This window comes from Oncorhynchus kisutch, linkage group LG14 (genome assembly GCF_002021735.2).
Source record: "Oncorhynchus kisutch isolate 150728-3 linkage group LG14, Okis_V2, whole genome shotgun sequence".
Lineage (NCBI taxonomy): Eukaryota > Metazoa > Chordata > Actinopteri > Salmoniformes > Salmonidae > Oncorhynchus > Oncorhynchus kisutch.
In genome coordinates, this window is record NC_034187.2 from 44,237,163 (window position 1) to 44,255,691 (window position 18,529).

The 18,529-nt window shown below is 41.8% G+C and overlaps 1 protein-coding gene across 1 annotated transcript in view; it reads right to left on the minus strand.

Moving 5' to 3' along the window:
* LOC109878148 (leucine-rich repeat and fibronectin type-III domain-containing protein 2) overlaps positions 1-18,529 on the minus strand; it is a 181,419-nt gene that overhangs the window by 134,427 nt on the left and 28,463 nt on the right. The window lies entirely within an intron of this gene.

The window sequence follows — 18,529 nt, forward strand, 5'->3', positions numbered from 1 at the left end:
AGTATTTAGTCAGCCACCAACTGTGCAAGTTCTCCCACTTAAAAAGATGAGAGAGGCCTGTAATTTTCATCATAGATACACTTCAACTATGACAGACAAAATGAGAAAAGAAATCCAGAAAATCACATTGTAGGATTTTTTATGAATTTATTTGCAAATATATGGTGGAAAACACCAGGTAGCGTTCTCCTGGCATCCACCAATCCCAGATGGTGAACCGTGATTCATAACTCCAGTGGCGGCAAGCTTTACACCACTCCAGCCAACGTTTGGCATTGCGCGTGGCGATCTTAGGCTTCTGTGCGGCTGCTCGGCCATGGAAACCCATTTCATTGTGATCCCGACAAACATATATTGTGCTGAAGTTGATTCCAGAGGCATTTTGGAACTAGATATTGAGTGTTGCAATCGAGGACAGAAAACTCGGTGGTCACGTTCTGTGAGCTTGTGTGGCCACTTCGCGACTGAGCCGCTGTTGCTCCTAAACGTTTCCGCTTCACAATAACAGTACTTACAGTAGCTCTAGCAGGCCAGAAATTTGACGAACTGACTTGTTGGAAAGGTGGCATCCTATGAAGGTTGCACGTTGAAAGTCACAGAGCTCCTCAGTAAGGCCATTCTACTGCCAATGTTTCTCTATGGAGACTGCATGGCTGTGTGCTCAATTTTATAAACCTGTCAGCAACGGATGTGGTTGAAATAGCCCGAATCCTCTAATTTGAAGGGGTGTCCACATACTTTTGTATATGTAGTATATCTGCAATAACAAAGCTGATCTACCCCACCTCCCAATTTGTTTTTCTAATAATAAGTATTGCAGAGCGACATTTCTTTCTCTTCAGATGCCTCACCAGGGACATTTTACATTGTATTGGGATAATGCTGAGAAAATATTGAGTTTTAAACAGCCATGACAATGCTATGCAGTGTCAGACAAATTACTATGTCATGAAGCCATTGTGGCACAACACCTCAAGTGAATGCCACCAATAATTCCACGGAATATCGCTCTATAGCCCAAAGTCAGCTCAGTGCCTTGTCCAAGGCTGGGCATTGTTTGCTACCAAACAGGCGCGGAGCTGTAAAAGTTAAACCAAAGTTTCAGATGTTTACAATTTTATGTCTATGTCATCCATATCACACATTGCAGGTTATCATTTAAGTTGTATCTGGTTTTGCTATCAGCATCAGAGCCACAACCAGACAATAACAGCAAAAACAAATCCATCATGTTTAGCAGGTTGGGGAAACTCTGCAGCCAAGCGCTGAGTCATGTTCACTTGGCTGATGCTAGCATGGATTGTAGCTAAGTAGCAGCCGACTCTATACCATAAAATAAGCATGAAATCGATGAAACTATAATGAATAGTTTTGTTTACTTTGTCTTTGTTCTGCCCTTGCATTGAGTGCATATTCATTTAGCCAAACTGCATCAGAAAGATTGCGACAGTAATGAAAGTACGAAATCAATTAAACGGCAGCAATATCAGCTTTTGTTGACTTTGTCTTTCCCATGCCCTTGCGCTGGCTTTGTACTTTTCACCTGAATAAAAAAATCAGCAAAGTACGGGAAGTAAGTAGCCTTCTAAAAAGATCCAATTTCTTTATGCAAACACAGTCGCCATAATGACATGACAGGTTGGTGAATATCTTATGGTATTATATCAGAAGGGATTTACATGTGGCATTATGGGTGCAAATTAGGTTTCTCAAAGACTTGTGGGTCATGAAAATGGGCCGCACGTCCCCCTGCCCTGCTGTTGGTGAAGTTTTGATCTGAGCATCAGTCGGTTTGGCCCAACCCGTCCCTTTGAATGCAAATGGGTGACGTCTTCAAAGCAGCCTCTCCCACAAGTCACCTTATGGTGTCGGGACTGATGTAAGAGAAAGCTCCACACAGGCAGTCTGGTGTACCGAGGTATCAAAGCATTGGCCTTATGAGAGGGCTATGTGTGAGCACAATATAGAAGCATATGCTGTACATGTGGTTGGGAGGGAGAGAAGGAGCAAGCCAATAGTTAACGGACCAGTTAGGTATTCAACTGCTTCTTAAATGTTGTATTTCTTTGTATTTTCCAAAACGTTCACTGTCAAAATTCAAATTATTTATAGAGTTCATGTCAATGCATAAATCACACCAAAATACTTTTTTTGTGTGTAATACTTTCATTTAAGTGTGCACCTAGTGAGAGAGGAATGTGTTTGGCTAGCAATGTTTACTGCCCCTGGGATGATGGAGTTTGCAAAACAAATGCCCACCCGAATGATACCAATAATCATGATATCATTCTGCCTACTTTGCAGTTAACATTTAATTTAGAAGGTTTTTGGGGAATCCTTTCAGTGTACTCTTAAGACTGTTATCATTAGCATTCCTAATTGGCTATACAAAGTGAGTCACACGAAATATAAATCAATTGAACTTCTGCGAATCAATAAATTTTTTAATTAATTCTAAACATTTAATAAATCTTGTACTAAGTTTGACCAAAAAATGTATATTGTTGAATTCCGTTTTAATGTCTGGATTACGTGATTCTGCCCGCTTTATCTGCATCATGGATTTTATTGGGCCCTAAACTGTGGATGAAGAGGTAGAACTTTGAAACGTGTATTTTTTTATAGAAAGTAACAAAAGCAACATGCAAATAAAAATTCTGTGGTAACCACCCTCTAATCTTTGATGGTTTTAGGGGCCGATTTCCACAGAATTCAAATAACTCAGTGGCAGTTGCATCTGTCAATAATCACCCATCGGAGAGTGTTATGGGGGGCTCACTGTGGGCAGAAAAAGAGACTGAAGAGTGCACTTTAAATGTTCCTGTTATCCATTAAACAACATGGGGTCCAGAGCATTACACTAAAAGGCCATATATTTCTGAACTATACACATCAGATCTGCAAACACAGTGCATACAGTATAATCCAATCTGGCATTATCTAGAGCCCTATACTACGAATGTAGTTTAAGAAGTTAGCAAGGGAACTTTGGTCAACTCGTAGTTCAATTTGGGATAACCAGTACCACAAAAGTGGCTCACCTTTTAGCCAGGTACATTTCTATGGCAACAAATCCTTCAGGTCTAAACTGCTCATTTATCGTGAAAAAAGTGTCTGAGTTGAGGACCAATGAAATCAGATTCCTTCCCACTCGCAAAGATTGCGTCATCATCCACTTCATTTGAAGAAGACAAATTATTAAATATATAATTAATCAAATGTGTTTTTCTGTATAACAAAAACAATGTTCAAATATTACACATTTAGTAATGAAAAATGCACACAGCAAAACATTTGTATGACATTTGTATGACACTCGACAGGAGTGGTAAAAAAGGTGATTGTGCATTGATCACCACACCAAAGCACACCGAAGTAATACAATAAAGACGGCACTTCTAAAGTCTATTTCACACGACAGCCTGCTGAATTTGCAAGACTGTAACTTTTCTTTCATTTTGATTTTAGCACAAATGTAAATGAGGCACTGACCTGCCAACAGATTGATGTTTCAGCATTGTCTCAGTAAAGAGTTTGACTAGCCACGTGTGACATGCACACGCAGTTACAAGCCTGCTAGAGCAAGTGGTAGGCGGACAAGCAATATCCACCGTCGTAGTACCGATAAAGCCCGAGCTGGAATGGGAAGCTAACCGAAGCTTTAGAAAACCCTGAGTCGATCTAGATTGCTTCGTAGTATACACCTCTGTACAGAAGGCTACATAATATATAATTAATCTGTAACAATGTTGATGTCCTTTCACACCATTGCGCATCACTCTGTCAGTTTTTTAATGCCAACAATTGTTTCTACAGCACAGTGCATTCGCCACGGGGATGGTCAAACTGTGGTTGTCTACTATGTTTAGCATTGCACTGTTTACCTGTACTCAGAGCTATAACATTGGTTGAATGAGTGGGGGTTGATGCATAATTAATATGTGTGGGACTGAAACCTGCTGTGTTTCAAGTTAGAATTCGCTACCCAGCCTCAAACTCACTCCACCTAATCATCATAATGGTGCTTTACCCAGTATCAAGCAGTTCTGCAGGCATCTTGTGAGAATAGAGAATAGGCAGTGTGTGTGCATGAGAACAGAGATGTGTGTGTTTGTGTGTGGTGTGTTGGACCTAAAAAGAGGGAGAGTGAATGAGTGTGCGACTGTTGGAATAATGGGGAGTGTTGTGCAAGTATTGTACATTTCACCGGCATGATGAATCTGGTGTATTTATAGTCTTACTTGCATTCAATAAATATTAGGAAGCCATATAATTGACTGAGGAAGTTGAGCCCCGTAGTCCCATAAAACATGAGAATTTATGCACTGAAAATGGAAAACGTTTTAAACAGAAACTAATGGAGCCCTGTAATGATGTGATTTGGGATCCTATTCCACAAAATATCCTAATTAAACACCTGCCGATGATTCTATCATCTGTGTTTAAAGCAGAAAGGACACATGAGTAAAGATTATAAACCTAATCTGAAATTGATTTTATATCGTGTTTTCTGTCATCCTGGTTTAGGTTCTAATATGGGCTCTAATGCATTTTGGTTTTGAAAATGTTTTTGTTTTTTTGGTGCAACAATACAATTCTAAAACAAGACCAATATATGAGGTTAGCCTATACAGCAGCCAGTCATCCGAAGCACTGTGGATTTCTGTGCAACAAAACATCCTAAAATGTTAAAACGAGCCCAATGTATGACATTAGCCTATACAACTGTGACTGTTGATTGAGACTGATGAGCATATGCAAATGAAGGAGCAATACCCCAAATCAAATGGGTTTGCGGTTGCTTTGTAGTTTGCTCATTCTAATCACACAGAGAGCCACCAGAGTAGAACAATCCATAGACTATGAGAGGATTACACAATGAGTTACACTTTTTACATTTAGACAGCTTTTCATGCACCAGCCTGACAAGGTGCAGCGTTAGATTCCACCACTGCCTACTATTACGAGAGTATTCCTCTCCTAGTACAGGGTCTATTGTAACTTAACAACTCACCATTGTTCTTCTGTGCTGGAAGGTCAGTCTTCAGAGATGACAAAGGATGACATTTCAAAAGGCCACGCCATCTTTTGAGTTCACTGTAACCTCTCTCACTTTGAAGCTTCTCTCTGTTATTTTTCGAAAAGTTTTGAAAATGGGGTGCATTATGAAGTTTTAAAATTGAAATGTATGAATTGAGTTACATAACATACCTTTGCCGTGCCCAATTTAGGACATCCTTAGTTGCATGCAGTAGATCTCAAGTCAGTGGTGTACGAAGCCTTCAGGGATGTCTGGTTTCAGATAAAAATATATGGCCATGAGAGCACTGTATTTTCTGGGCTAGCTTGCAGACTTAAAAACACATTTCAGTCTCCACTAGGCTGCCAGGCACTCCATGCAAAGCCCTAGTGGCATGGGCCCAAGCAGTCATGATAAAAGTGTGTCTGCTACCAAAGCAATGTGCATGAAGTCAACTGTTCTACCTGATGATGAAAAATATTTGGGGTTTTGCCACACTGCATGAATTAAAAGGGAACAGTGCTCATTTTAATACATCCATTTCCACCTTGGTATTAAGTGGTACCTTTGAAAAACACAGCTCCAATAGCATTTAACTTACAAACATGTAGTGTAGAGAATATACAAGCTCAATATACAAAACGTAATGTCAAAAGGCTCTATGGGAATTGCAGATTGTCCACTTAATTGACATCGAAGTATCATGTGTGTGTTTGTACATGTGAATCGCGGCTCAGCTAATCCGCTTGTACTCCAAGTAATGGGCTTCGGATCAGAAAATGGCTACCTGAAGCAAAGAGGTCCTGTCAGAACACAAGCACTGGGGAAGCCTCCCTCAACACTCCCCTTGCGCTCTCCCTGAAACACCTTCACAGGCCAGTGACTGAGCCAGCCAGCAGAGTAGATAAGAGTGACAGTGTATTGTACACAATTGAAGAGAAAGAATTAACACTTCAAGGCGGTTTTGCTGAAGTTCTTCGTCTCCAGGTTGGTAAATTGTGCTGTCTTTGTGAAAACACTGTGTGGAATATAAAGACTTATTTCCCTGGGTACAGCGGCACAATCTGATAGGGCAGGGGTTCTTAAACCTTTTCAGCCTGGGACCCAAATTAGAAATTCTGTGTTTTCCTGGGACCCAAGCTTAGGAAAATATGCAACTATTACGTAAATATCGGTACATTCCATTGCCATTATGCCCAAAAATAATGCAATATAAAAAATAAAAGAAATGAAATTCCAATAAATATATATTCATGTTTATTTTTCCCCATTTAAAAACACCCTTATATACCTGTCTAGTTTGGAATTGTTGCAGTTAAAATACAATAAAGCATTTTAATTCTGAACTGTAATAAATGGATTGATCACATCACACAGATGTAGACCAGAAAACACACACATACACACAGTCCTAATGAAAGGTGTGTGGCTGGTTGAAGTTTTCAACAAGCATGTCTATTCTGGGCTCAGTTTTTGGCAGTGTAACACTGAGGTCATGCTCAGCATTGACACTGTTTCTGTACTTGATAACCCTGACTTGCATAGGTATGTGGTGCCAAACTGGAGCAGAACATCTACTGATTTTTGTCAGGCAGGACATCGCTTCCTCCTGCAGATGAGCAACCCAGAACAGTGTGAGTGTTTGCCTCAAAAATAATCTTGCTTCAATCAGTTTATTCCAGTTCAGAATAAAAATCATTACTTGTAACAGCAACAGTTCCAACCTAGACTTGTTTTCAACAATAATTTCTACAGTAAGATGTACAGTAGGCCTGATCATTTTTCATCTTCATCTGTACTGTTTCTTAGGGTTGCACTATAAGTATCTAGTTAGCTTTCTTTGGCTAACGTTAGCTATTAGCTGTGTAATGTTATACGGCCAGGGGATTGTTTGAAAGAGAAACTTACATCTATTACTATGAGAGATAGTACTCCCTTATTTCTACTGTTATAAAATGACAACAATGCCTTGTTAGTTGACTTACTTTTTCACTTTCGAAGCACTGTTTCCTGAAGCATTCTGCCCTGTTCTGAAAGAACTCCCTGGGTTTACCGTCATGTTGTGCCTGGATGTGTCATTTTATTAATTTGTTCGTTTTGAGAGACTTATTACTAAGCACTTCCCCACACAAAACACATTGCGGGCGCTACTGATTTTTTCTCAAAGTTTGAATGAAAGAGACAAAAAGTCATCACTGTATATGCGTTTCATGACGATTGAGCTCAGTCAGAACTTGTGGTTAGCATGAGTCCAGTTCATGACGGCAGTGAGTGATGGCAAGAGTGATCTTCAAGAAAACTGCAGAAAAAATATCAGATAAACCGCAAAGCACTCGCGCAGCTGGCAAACTGAGCAGGGACTGCTGCTAAGCAGAGAGCGCACTGAACCCAGTTTGCAGTTGCACTTGGCCAAACCAATTTCAGTAATTCATGAAATAATTACACATTTACGTCACGACCCACCATTAACAAGTGGTTCTATTGGTGACAACCCATTGTGGACCTAACAGAGACAGTGGAATATTTGTATGTTTTGGAAATTGACTGCTCACTATTTTTGGCTTTGGAATTCCCATTAATAAACTCTATTTACGAAATCAAAAACCGTGATTTTTTTTTCATTGGATAAAAATATGGACTCAGGGATACAAAATGGTATAACATACACTGCATTTGAAGAACAATGGGAAAGGAATTCTACTTTGAAAGTTGATCAACTTGTAAACTCACTTTTGAGAAAAATCGCCTTTGAATGTTTTGGTATCTAGTGAAGAGCTCTTCTTTGTCTACACCCATTTACCATCGTTCACACCCCCTCTTAACCTTTTCGGGATAGGGGGCAGCATCTTCACTTTTGGATGAATAGCGTGCCCAAAGTGAACTGCCTCCTACTCTGTCCCAGATGCTAATATATGCATATTATTATTAGATGCTAATACATTTCTGCCAGCAGCATACCACTGCTGGCTTGCTTCTGAAGCCAAGCAGGGTTGGTACTGGTCAGTTCCTGGATGGGAGACCAGATACTGCTGGAAGTGGTGTTGGATGGCCAGAAGGAGGCACTCTTTCCTCTGGCCTAAAAAATATCCCAATGCCCCAGGGCAGTGATTGGGGATACTGCCCTGTATAGGGTGCCGTTTTTCGGATGGGACGTTAAACGGGTGTCCTGACTCTCTGAGGTCATTAAAGATCCCATGGCACTTATCGTAAGATACACATACACATTGAGATATGGATAAAGTTGCACTTCATACGGCTTCCACTAAATGTCAACCGTCTTTAAACACTTGAATGAGGATTCAACTATAAAGGAGTGGCTCATGAGACCTCTTTGAGTCAGTGGTCTGGCAGAGAGCCTTCGTCTCATGACGCGCGCTCTGACCGATGATTTGTTTACCTCTGGATAACATGAAAACAGCCTAACCAGCTCTGATGGCAACAATTTCATTACGATTTTTGCAGGCCATACTCAACACACGTCACGTAACGTTAGCCAACGAGCCAGGCAGCTAACGCTAGCTAGTTAAACAACAATGAACAAAGTGCCAACAATGCCAAACATTAGGCTCTAACTAGGTGGTGAAGATAGGAAACAACATCTCCACCCAGTTGATCCTCAACACTGGGGCCCGACAAGGGTACGTTCTCAGCCCTCTCCTGTACTCCCTGTTCACCCATGACGGCGTGGCCATATACGCTTCCAACTCAATCAATAAGTTTGCAGACGAGACTACAGTGGTAGCCCTGAATACCAACAACGACGAGATGGCCTACAGGGAGGAGGTGAGGGCACGCGAAGTGTGGTATCAGGAAAATAATCTCTCACTCAATGTCAACAAAACAAAGGAGATGATAGTGGACTTCAGGAAGCAGTAGAGGGAGCACCCCCCTATCCACATCAATGGGACAGTAGTGGAGAAGGTGGAATGTTTTAAGTTCCTTGGCGTACACATCACGGACAAACTGAAATGGTCCACCCACACAGACAGTGTGGTGAAGAAGGCGCAACAGCAACCTCAGGAGGCTGAAGAAATTTGGCTTGGCTCCTAAAAACCTCATTTTTTTTTACATATGTTCAATTGAGAGCATCATGTCAGGCTGTATCACCACCTGGTACGGCAACTGCACCGCCCACAGTCGCAGAGCTCTCCAGAGGGTGGTGCGGTCTGCCCAGAGCATCACCTGGGGGAAACTACCTGCCCTCTAGTATACCTACAGCACCCAATGTCACAGGAAGACCAATAAGTTAATCAAGGACAACAAACCACCTGAGCAGCTGCCTGTTTACGCCGCTATCATCCAGAAGGCGAGGTCAGTACAGGTGCATCAAAGCTGGGACTGAGAGACAGCTTCTATCCCAAGGCCATCAGACTGTTAAATAGCCATCACCAGCACATTAGAGGCTGCTGCCCAATATACATAGACTTGAAATCACTGGCCACTTTAATAATGGAACACTAGTCACTTTAATTAATAATGTTTATTTTGCATTACTCATCTCATATGTATATACTGCATCCTATCCTATTCTACTGTATCTTAGTCTATGCCGCTCTGACATTGCTCGTCCAAATATTTAAATGTTCTTAATTTCATTCATATACTTTAGATTGTTGTGTATTGTTGTGAAATTATTATATTACTTGTTAGATATTACTGTACTGTTGAAGCTAGAAACACAAGTATTTCACTACACCCACAATAACATCTGCTACACATGTATGTGACAAATAACATTTGATTTGATTTAATTGTGTGGCAATAGCGGCTAGGTTTCTGCTCCCTCTGCTCACACTTGCGGCTGAGAAATCGAATCGATCGAAGCAACAGCTCCAGGACATTCCTCTACCTTTCTGAACTCTCTCAGGCTACATACAAACTCAAGAAGCTCTGATACCTAAGAGAGAATAGAGTAGATGTCACGGGTCAAAATTTTGATTGATGACCCTATGTGAACTCTATGTGAACCCTATGTAGTGATGACGTGTGCATGTCTTCTGGTCAGGCAAGCCTGGTTAGGTGGGGGCTATGGGGTGAGTAAGGGTCCCTTTGACAGGCCGTTAATGATTGATGACCCAAGCCTGATAGACAAGCCTGGTTAGGTGGGGGCTATGGGGTGAGTAAGGGTCCCTTTGACAGGCCGTTAATGATTGATGACCCAAGCCTGATTTATGACCCTATGTAATGATTTATGACCCTATGTCATGTAGAAGGGTGCATGCCCTGGGTTGAGTAAGTGACCATGTGTCAGGTCAACCTGTTACTGTTTCTCACGGTTTGGGTTGGTTAAGGCCCCTTATAAAGCCGCTGAACAATACCTGTTTAAGAGTGCACAAGATCTTAAGAATAACCATGGAATTTGGGATCGGTACCAAAGCAGTGATGACTGTAACAACTGAAACAGGCCTTCGGGTTGCCCATAGAGAAAGGGCAAAGTATCAACCAGCAATATATGATGCGCCAAAAAAACGTTTTTTAAATGTGTATAGAACCCAAATACCGCCAGCACATGCTCTGACAGATCAAGTGCTGATGTCTAATGGCCAGCAGTGGGGGTATCGGTTTGATTACCTGGCCTGTAGAGTGACCCTCTATACGGTAGATGAAGGAGAAGAATATACAGACCAGACTGTAGGCTTGGAATATGGTGTTGAAGACTGGTCGGTTTTTCGCAAGGTTGTGTGTCCTGAACTGAGCCTTATCACCAAGGGGTATAGTGTGTTCACGGGCCACGAGACCCGTTGGGAAGGTACCCCGGACTCCTCAGGACAAATATTTCACAGGGTGAAAATACAAAGAAAGAATGGCCGACCGTGCGGCAGCGTGGAGTTCTATATCGGCACCGAGGCAATCCGAAACCACAAACTTAGGGGTGGTGGCCTGACTGGGGATACCCGACTGCGTCTGCTTATTCCTTTTAACAGTTGGGATGTACTGGAATTGAAAATGTTGCAACCGTTGGATGCTCTCTTTGTACAGAGCCAACAGCGTCAGAGCCTTGTTCATTTAAAGAAGTGCATAATATATACGAATCGTAAAGATTACGATGCAAAAGAGCCTCAAGAAGATACAGCGTCAGAAGAAAACTAAGTAAGCGGATGCTTTAACCCCGCCCCCCCAGATACCCAAGGGCCTTGTTCTACAATAAAAAGAAAAAAAGCAGACAGTTCTTCATTTCAGCATACACCATGGATCTCCAGACCATCTACGAGGAAGCCACTACGTCATGGGGGCCCGACACTAAAGACTCTATGCCACGAAGCCCTACACTCTACGCACCCCTGGCAAGACCCGTGACACCCCCGACATTTACCCAGCCGGAGGATGTGTTTGATGGGGTGGCCAGTACTGTTTTTGTGGATACAATCAAGGCCTCTGTAGCTACACTTTTAAACGTGGTGATTGGCGAATATATACGAGAAAAATGCATCGGCTGTGAGATCAATCATCCCAGCCAGCGTCGTCATCCTTGCCTCTACGACCCTCCTAGATACTACTTTTTCAATCATTTTGAGGAGCTGGTGAAAAGACTGTGGTCCTGCCGTTTTATACCAGCGCTGGTCATCGCCCTGGAGTCTATGGGTATTGCGCCGTCTATCCCTAGAGTTTACGGGGTAACCGAAGCCTTCCTACATGAACTGAAGGAGGCCCTCTTCATCCATGAGAAACTCAAAGAAATCCGACACACCCTGGTGGACGACAACAAATACAGGGAAGCTGTGATGGCTGATGTGATGCTTTTCTGGCTCAATAAATCCCAAGAGACCGAGTGACATTTTGTTTATTTAGAGCTATGGGTAACTATGTGTCTACGATGTTTGAGCGAATAAATACATTTTTTCTTTTGAGAGACCTTACAAATGTTATGCATCAGATTATTGAAAATAAAGTGAACAATGTAAAGTTCTACACAACCCACAATACAGGGGTTATTGTAGAGCGTGTGTTAAAAATGGAGCAAATCATGAAACATGTCCGACATACGGGCGAGAGTTTACAATGGTCACATATGGTATCAAGGCTTGTTGAGGATTCTGAAGAACTAGAAATAACTTTGGCTAAGATTTTACATTATTTGTTTGAACCACCCTTTAATGTGAATGTGTATCATATTTGTTGTTTATATACTTATATATCAGACGTGTGTGTTTTAAAAATTCAGCGAAACAAACCTGTAAATCTAAACAATATATACAGGGTGTTGCATGCTGTGATTGTTGAGAAAACGGGGACTTGTATCTTGCAACAAATCCTGAATTGTCTGTATACGTAATAATTGTTGCATTCTTAAAATAAAAATTCACAAACTGAAATGTTGTCGTTATATGAAAGTGGCTCATTACAGTTATTGTACCTCAGAGAGGCAAGAAGGATGGCTGAGCAGCTGTTGAAAAACATATATTATAATCCCTCTAACCCCGGGTCTTATGGGGGTAAAGAGCGTTTACAGAGAGCTATAGTCGAAGAAACAGGTAGTCTGTTAAGCGATGCTAAAGTGAATGAATGGTTATCAGAGCAAGATGCCTACACTCTACATAAACCTGTAAGAAAACATTTTCCAAGAAATAGAGTTTTTTCTACGCATCCATTATCCCAATTTCAGGCGGATCTATGTGACATGCAGTCCCTTGCCGATAAAAATGATGGAAATCGCTACATGCTAACGGTTATAGATATTTTCTCTAAATTAGCCTATGTAAGGGTGTTAAAAAATAAGAGCGGGGCAGAGGTGACCAGGGCCTTTGAATCGATCTTGAAGGCAGGAGGCGCCCCCAAGAAAGTGCAGACGGATGGCGGAAAAGAATTTTTTAATCAAACATTTCAGAAGCTAATGAATAAGTATAATATAGTACATTTTGCTACAGGCTCTGATTTGAAAGCTTCGGTTGTGGAACGCTTTAATAGGACTTTGAAAGAGCGGATGTGGCGCTATTTTACAGCTCACAACACCAACCGATATACAGACATAGTTCAGGATTTAGTAAACGGTTACAACCACAGCTACCATAAGACTATACGTATGAAGCCCTCGGAGGTCTCTTCGGAAAACTCTTTTCAAGTCTTTAAAAATATGTATGGTTTGTTCCCACTTCGCCGTAAGAAAAAAATGACTTTTAAATTCCTAGTGGGTGACTTGGTGCGTATATCAAAGTTGAGGGGTGTTTTCGACAAAAAATACGAACAAGGCTTTAGCTCGGAGTTGTTTACCGTTACCGAATGTCTGCCACGCATTCCGCCGGTCTACAAATTAAAAGATTATGACGGGGATCTTATAGAGGGATCTTTTTATGAGAAGGAATTACAGAAGGTCCAGTTGGGTAAAGACAAAGTCTTTCACGTGGAGGAGATTCTAGATCAGAAGAGAGAAAAGGGTAAAAAATGGTTGCTGGTCCGCTGGAAAAACTGGCCTCAAAAGTTCAACAGTTGGGTATTGGAGCAGGATGTGGTGGAGGCAACGGGGGTTAATTTAAACCCCTAGTCATGATAACTAGCGCATCATTCGCGTGTACACAGTTGGGCATCATGGAACACAGCGGCTTCTACCTGACTCTCCCCAGTAATGCGTCGGCACAGATATATCGGAATAATCAGAGTTCGAAGTATACAACCAATTTTCCAAAGCCTATAGAGTTATCAGAGGCTTGGGAAGTAGGTCTCAGCGAGATTACATACCCCCATAGTTGGTATAATATCAAAGCTAAGGACCGTGATTTTTATTGCAAAAGGTTCTCGGAACCTGCGAAACTTATTAAGCTTAAAAAAGGTTTCTATAGAACCGTCGACAGGATCGTCTCAGAGTTGAATGAACACCTAACCCTGAACAAGATGGAAATATTCCTATTCTACAATCCAATCCATAAAAGGATACAAATCTCAGGGCCTGCTAACGGAGGTATAAAGACCAGCGGTAATTTATCCTACATGTTGGGGATGGGTCCCAATAAATGGACGTATGTGAACGATAAATTATTCCCATTCCCTGCGGATATACATGCAGGCTTTTACAACATATTTGTCTATACCGACATCATAACCTATCAAAGGGTCGGAGACAGCTGTGTGCCCCTCCTGCGAACAGTTCATATAGACGGCAAGGATGGGGACATCGTCACTGTCAATTATGACAAGCCGCACTACGTACATGTCAGCAAGAACTATATTGAAAACATTCTGGTTGAGCTTAAAACGGATCAGAACGAAAACATTGAATTTACTTATGGTAAAACGATTGTAAAACTCCACTTTAGACCCACCAAAACCTCTCTACATATATAATAGCTGTATTATATTTATAAACATAATACAAATAAAAGGGTTATGGAGCACCATCAGCTCGACCCTAACCGTTATGTTTCATACTATGTGGATCAAGTGGGTAATGGACTACCAGGATATCATGGAGCGCCGACAATGTATGGTTCGGGGATAGGAGGTATATTCCGTAACCTCTTCAGGATGGTTTTACCGTTTATGAAGAGAGGCTTCAGCATAGCCAAACCACATTTAAAATCAGCGGCTAAAAATATAGTAAGTGAGGTTGTAGCCAATGCTATGACCCGAAGGGCGTCACCAGAGGTGGAGCATCAAGAAGGCTCGGGGCTTATGATATTGTCTCGAAGGCCAAAAAAGAGACCTCCTGGTTTAAGGCGTAGACCTGCACCTAAAAAGCGGCGGTTAACTGTTAAAAGAACCTCAGTAAGTCAAAGACGGGGTAAAGTGAGGAGGTCTGTACCAAAACAGGCTAAAAGAATACTAGGAAGTATTTTCTAAAAGAATAAGTGACATGGCTCTTTTACATCGAATGTCCTCTGAAGCTATAAAGACAGAACTTGATCTTTTCACGGCACCGTTAACGCAGCATTCAATAGATAGATCCAGTTATGTGGAGATAGCCCCTCTCTCTGCTATTACCGATAACGGGCCTATCGAATTTTTCATACCAGGCCATGGTGACAACTATCTGGACCTCAACAACACCTTGGTGCATTTACGTCTAAAAGTGACCAAAAGAGATGGGTCTAATATTGCAGACGATGCCAAAGTGAGTCTCATTAATTACCCCTTGGCCACCATTTTCTCCCAAGTTGATGTGACTTTGGGTGAACGCCTAATCAGTCAAAGCAGCGCTACATACCCTTATAGAGCCATCATGGAGTGTTTACTAAACTACTCCGAAGACACTCTCAAAACCCAATTTAGCGCCGGGCTGTTTAGCAAGGATACTGCAGGAGCCTCTATGGAATCGACAGACCCTTCCACCGGTGCAAACAAAGGACTAGCGGCACGAGCTCGCTACTGCGCCGAATCTCGAGAGTTTCATTTGCTAGGCCCTATACACTCTGACATTTTCTTTCAAGAACGGTTACTCTTAAATTCGGTTGATTTAAGATTAAAATTAACCAGGGCCAAGGATGATTTTTGCCTGATGTCTCCCCAAGACGGGGATTTTAGTTTGAAAGTGTTGGGGGCAACCCTTTTTATTAAAAAAGTATCTGTATCTCCGGCCGTGCGCCTGGGTCACTCACATGCTTTGATGAAAGGAAATGCCCTTTACCCTCTCCAAAGAATTACCATGAAAACCTTTAGCATACCTGTGGGCAGTAGAATCTGCAGTCAAGAAAACCTATTTCTAGGCCCTTTACCTAGATATGTGGTTATAGGTCTGGTTGATCACGCCTCTAATACGGGAAGTTTAGATAAAAACCCCTTTAATTTTCAGCACTTCAATGCAGAGTATGTAGCGCTCTGTCAGGACGGACGTCAGGTTCCGGCGAAGGCTTTCCAACCACAATTTAATAACAACATATCTGTGCGAGAATTTTACAATCTATTCCTGGCTACAGGGCGACATCTAAAAGATCTCTCTTTACCTATTGACAGAAATGATTTTGCAGAGGGTTACACATTGTATGCTTTCAATTTATCACCTGATGATGACACCTCAGGAAATCTGTCTGTGGTGTCCCAAGGTAACCTCAGGCTGGAAATGCGTTTCCGTACACCTTTAGCCTGTACAGTTAGCATGATTGTTTACGCATGCTCTGATTCAATCTTGGAAGTGAATGCCCGAAGACAGGTCTTAGTGGATTATTATTAAGGACCTTTGAACAAAGACATGAATACCCAAGAGTTGGACGGGCTCATGAGCCGCTTGATTGGAAAACAATTTTGTGGAGTGTTGGCTTGTGATGAATTACCTATGGAGATATGGTCTGAGAGGCCTGCAATGTTTATTGTCAATACCCATCCTAAACACATGCCTGGTGAACATTGGCTAGCTATGACATTAGAACAGGAAGGTGGACGAAAAATCTCAACTTTTTTTGATTCCTATGGCTTTCCCCCCGGTTTTTCACATTTCCCTAAATCTATTAAAGATTTTTTGACCCTAAACGGTACAAAGATCTACTACAACATCAAACAAGTGCAAGATAACCTTTCCACTACATGCGGTCACCACTGTGTATTTTACCTGTGCCAAAGAGCCCGGGGAGTTTCTTTTGAAGATGTTATGTCTCTTTATAAGGATGATTTAAGAAGTAATGATAACCTTGTATCTTGTTTTGTTAGAAAATATCAAAAGTGTTCAAATGTGTGTCCTTTAAGAACGCGTAATCAAGGCGTATGCTCACGTCATATGTTTCAAGAATGCCACAAATGTTAACTTGCTTATTTTTCAAATAAAAAATTTATTGAATTTAATCATAGTCATTCAAAAGTCATTTTCAAAAGTCTAACCACGCCGAGAGATCGGGTTTAGGAAAAGGTCCTGAGACGTTCATGGGAGTAAATGAGTTAGCATCATCGCTTTCATATGGGGCCGGTGTCGTTGGGGCATCTTTAGGGGTGCTGTATCTCGTTGAAGGCTTTTGTTTTAAAGCTTGAATCTGTTGACGAAGCTTATGGTTGGGTACACCGGAGAGGGGGATGTTGAGGATTGCCAGGGCCTTAAGAAACTGACGCCAGCCGGGAGGCCTTCGGTCATCAGCAACCTTGTGGGCAGCCGTGGTACTTTTAAGCAAGTCCTGCATATGGGACCCCCTAACCACAGAGCCCTGAAGGATAAACTCTCCAGAGTCGTTCCAAGCAGCTATCCCCTTTGAGTCTTTTATCTTGTTCATAATGTATTTAACATTCTTCCTGTTACGTAAAGGCACATGTGTCAGTAGGTCATGCATAACTTTATCTTCAAATGGCATTTGAGCTTCACCCGACATATTATCGCCACTAGGTAAGATCGACGGTACAGGCCTTACAGGGGCATGGCTATCGTTAGGTTCGACATCTGTTAAAGGGTCCGGTAGGGAAAGGGTTAAATGGTTAGTCTCTCTCTCCCCTTGCTTTACCCGAGTCAAATACCTTTGCATTAGGTTTGTGTATTTTTGAATCTTATCATAGGGGTTCAATCCTTTTCGGTTCAAAACATCCTTCATGGCCGTATCCAAATCATTTTCCGCTGTTTGTCTGATATCTTCAGGACCCTGCATTTGTTTTTTAAGTCTATCCAACTCTTGTTGAGGCACCAAGTACATTTTAGTGGCCATCACACCCACGTGTTCAACCACCACGTCTGGCCGCAATAAGGCTGGTGATGAAGGGCACGGCTATACTGAGTAAAGGTAGAAGAAAACCCCCAGACTGTTGTATACTATGTCTTTTCTTTTGAAGACTGGCCCTTTTATTGGCAAAGAGTTTGATCGCTGTCTTTTGTCTCCTTAATTTTTTCAATTGGTTCAGGGTGAGTGGAATGCGTCCTTTGAGAAGATTCAAAGCAATCTCACATAGGGCTAATATGAGATCTGAAGAACAGCGACCCAAGATGGCCTTCCGTTCTTTAGCTGTAGAACCTACTAGCCTTCTCAGAGGGGGAGGTTTCTTTTTAAACGCAGAGACATAGCGTTTACTTTTTAGGAAGGTATGCAGCAGGCCTCTCCCCCGGAAACAGCCCTGTACGTAGCCTAAGGTGTTCTGGAGTATTTGCTTTTAAATCCACGATTAAATAAGAAAATGGCTCTTTGGTAGCGTCCTCATAGCTCTCCATAAAGTATGATTTCCGTCCAGGGTACATCTGCTGAGCTAGAGTGCTAATTTGCAGTTTGTCTCTAGGATTTTTAAACAATACCATGTAGTTGGCATTCAAGCTAATGGTCCGACTATTTTTACCTTGGTGAAACACATTCTGGACCAAGTAAAGCACGGACAGGTTTCTATGATGAGTATATTGGGTAAAAGCTCGTGCAATTTCAGGGTGTTCGCTACCAGCAAATAGCATATCGTCCAAAACCAGCAGATTATTTACATGTGGGGGGAGAAGTTCATCATCAGACAGAGAATCGGGTATTCCTTCAACAAACTTGATTTTTATTGTCTTCAATAATTCATCATACAGAGGTTGGTAACATGAATAACACCATACAATATTGTCAGGCTTTTGAGATAACACATGTTCAGAATTCTCTAAAATACTTTTTACAAAAAAAGTTTGCCACTGTTTGAAGGGCCGGCATT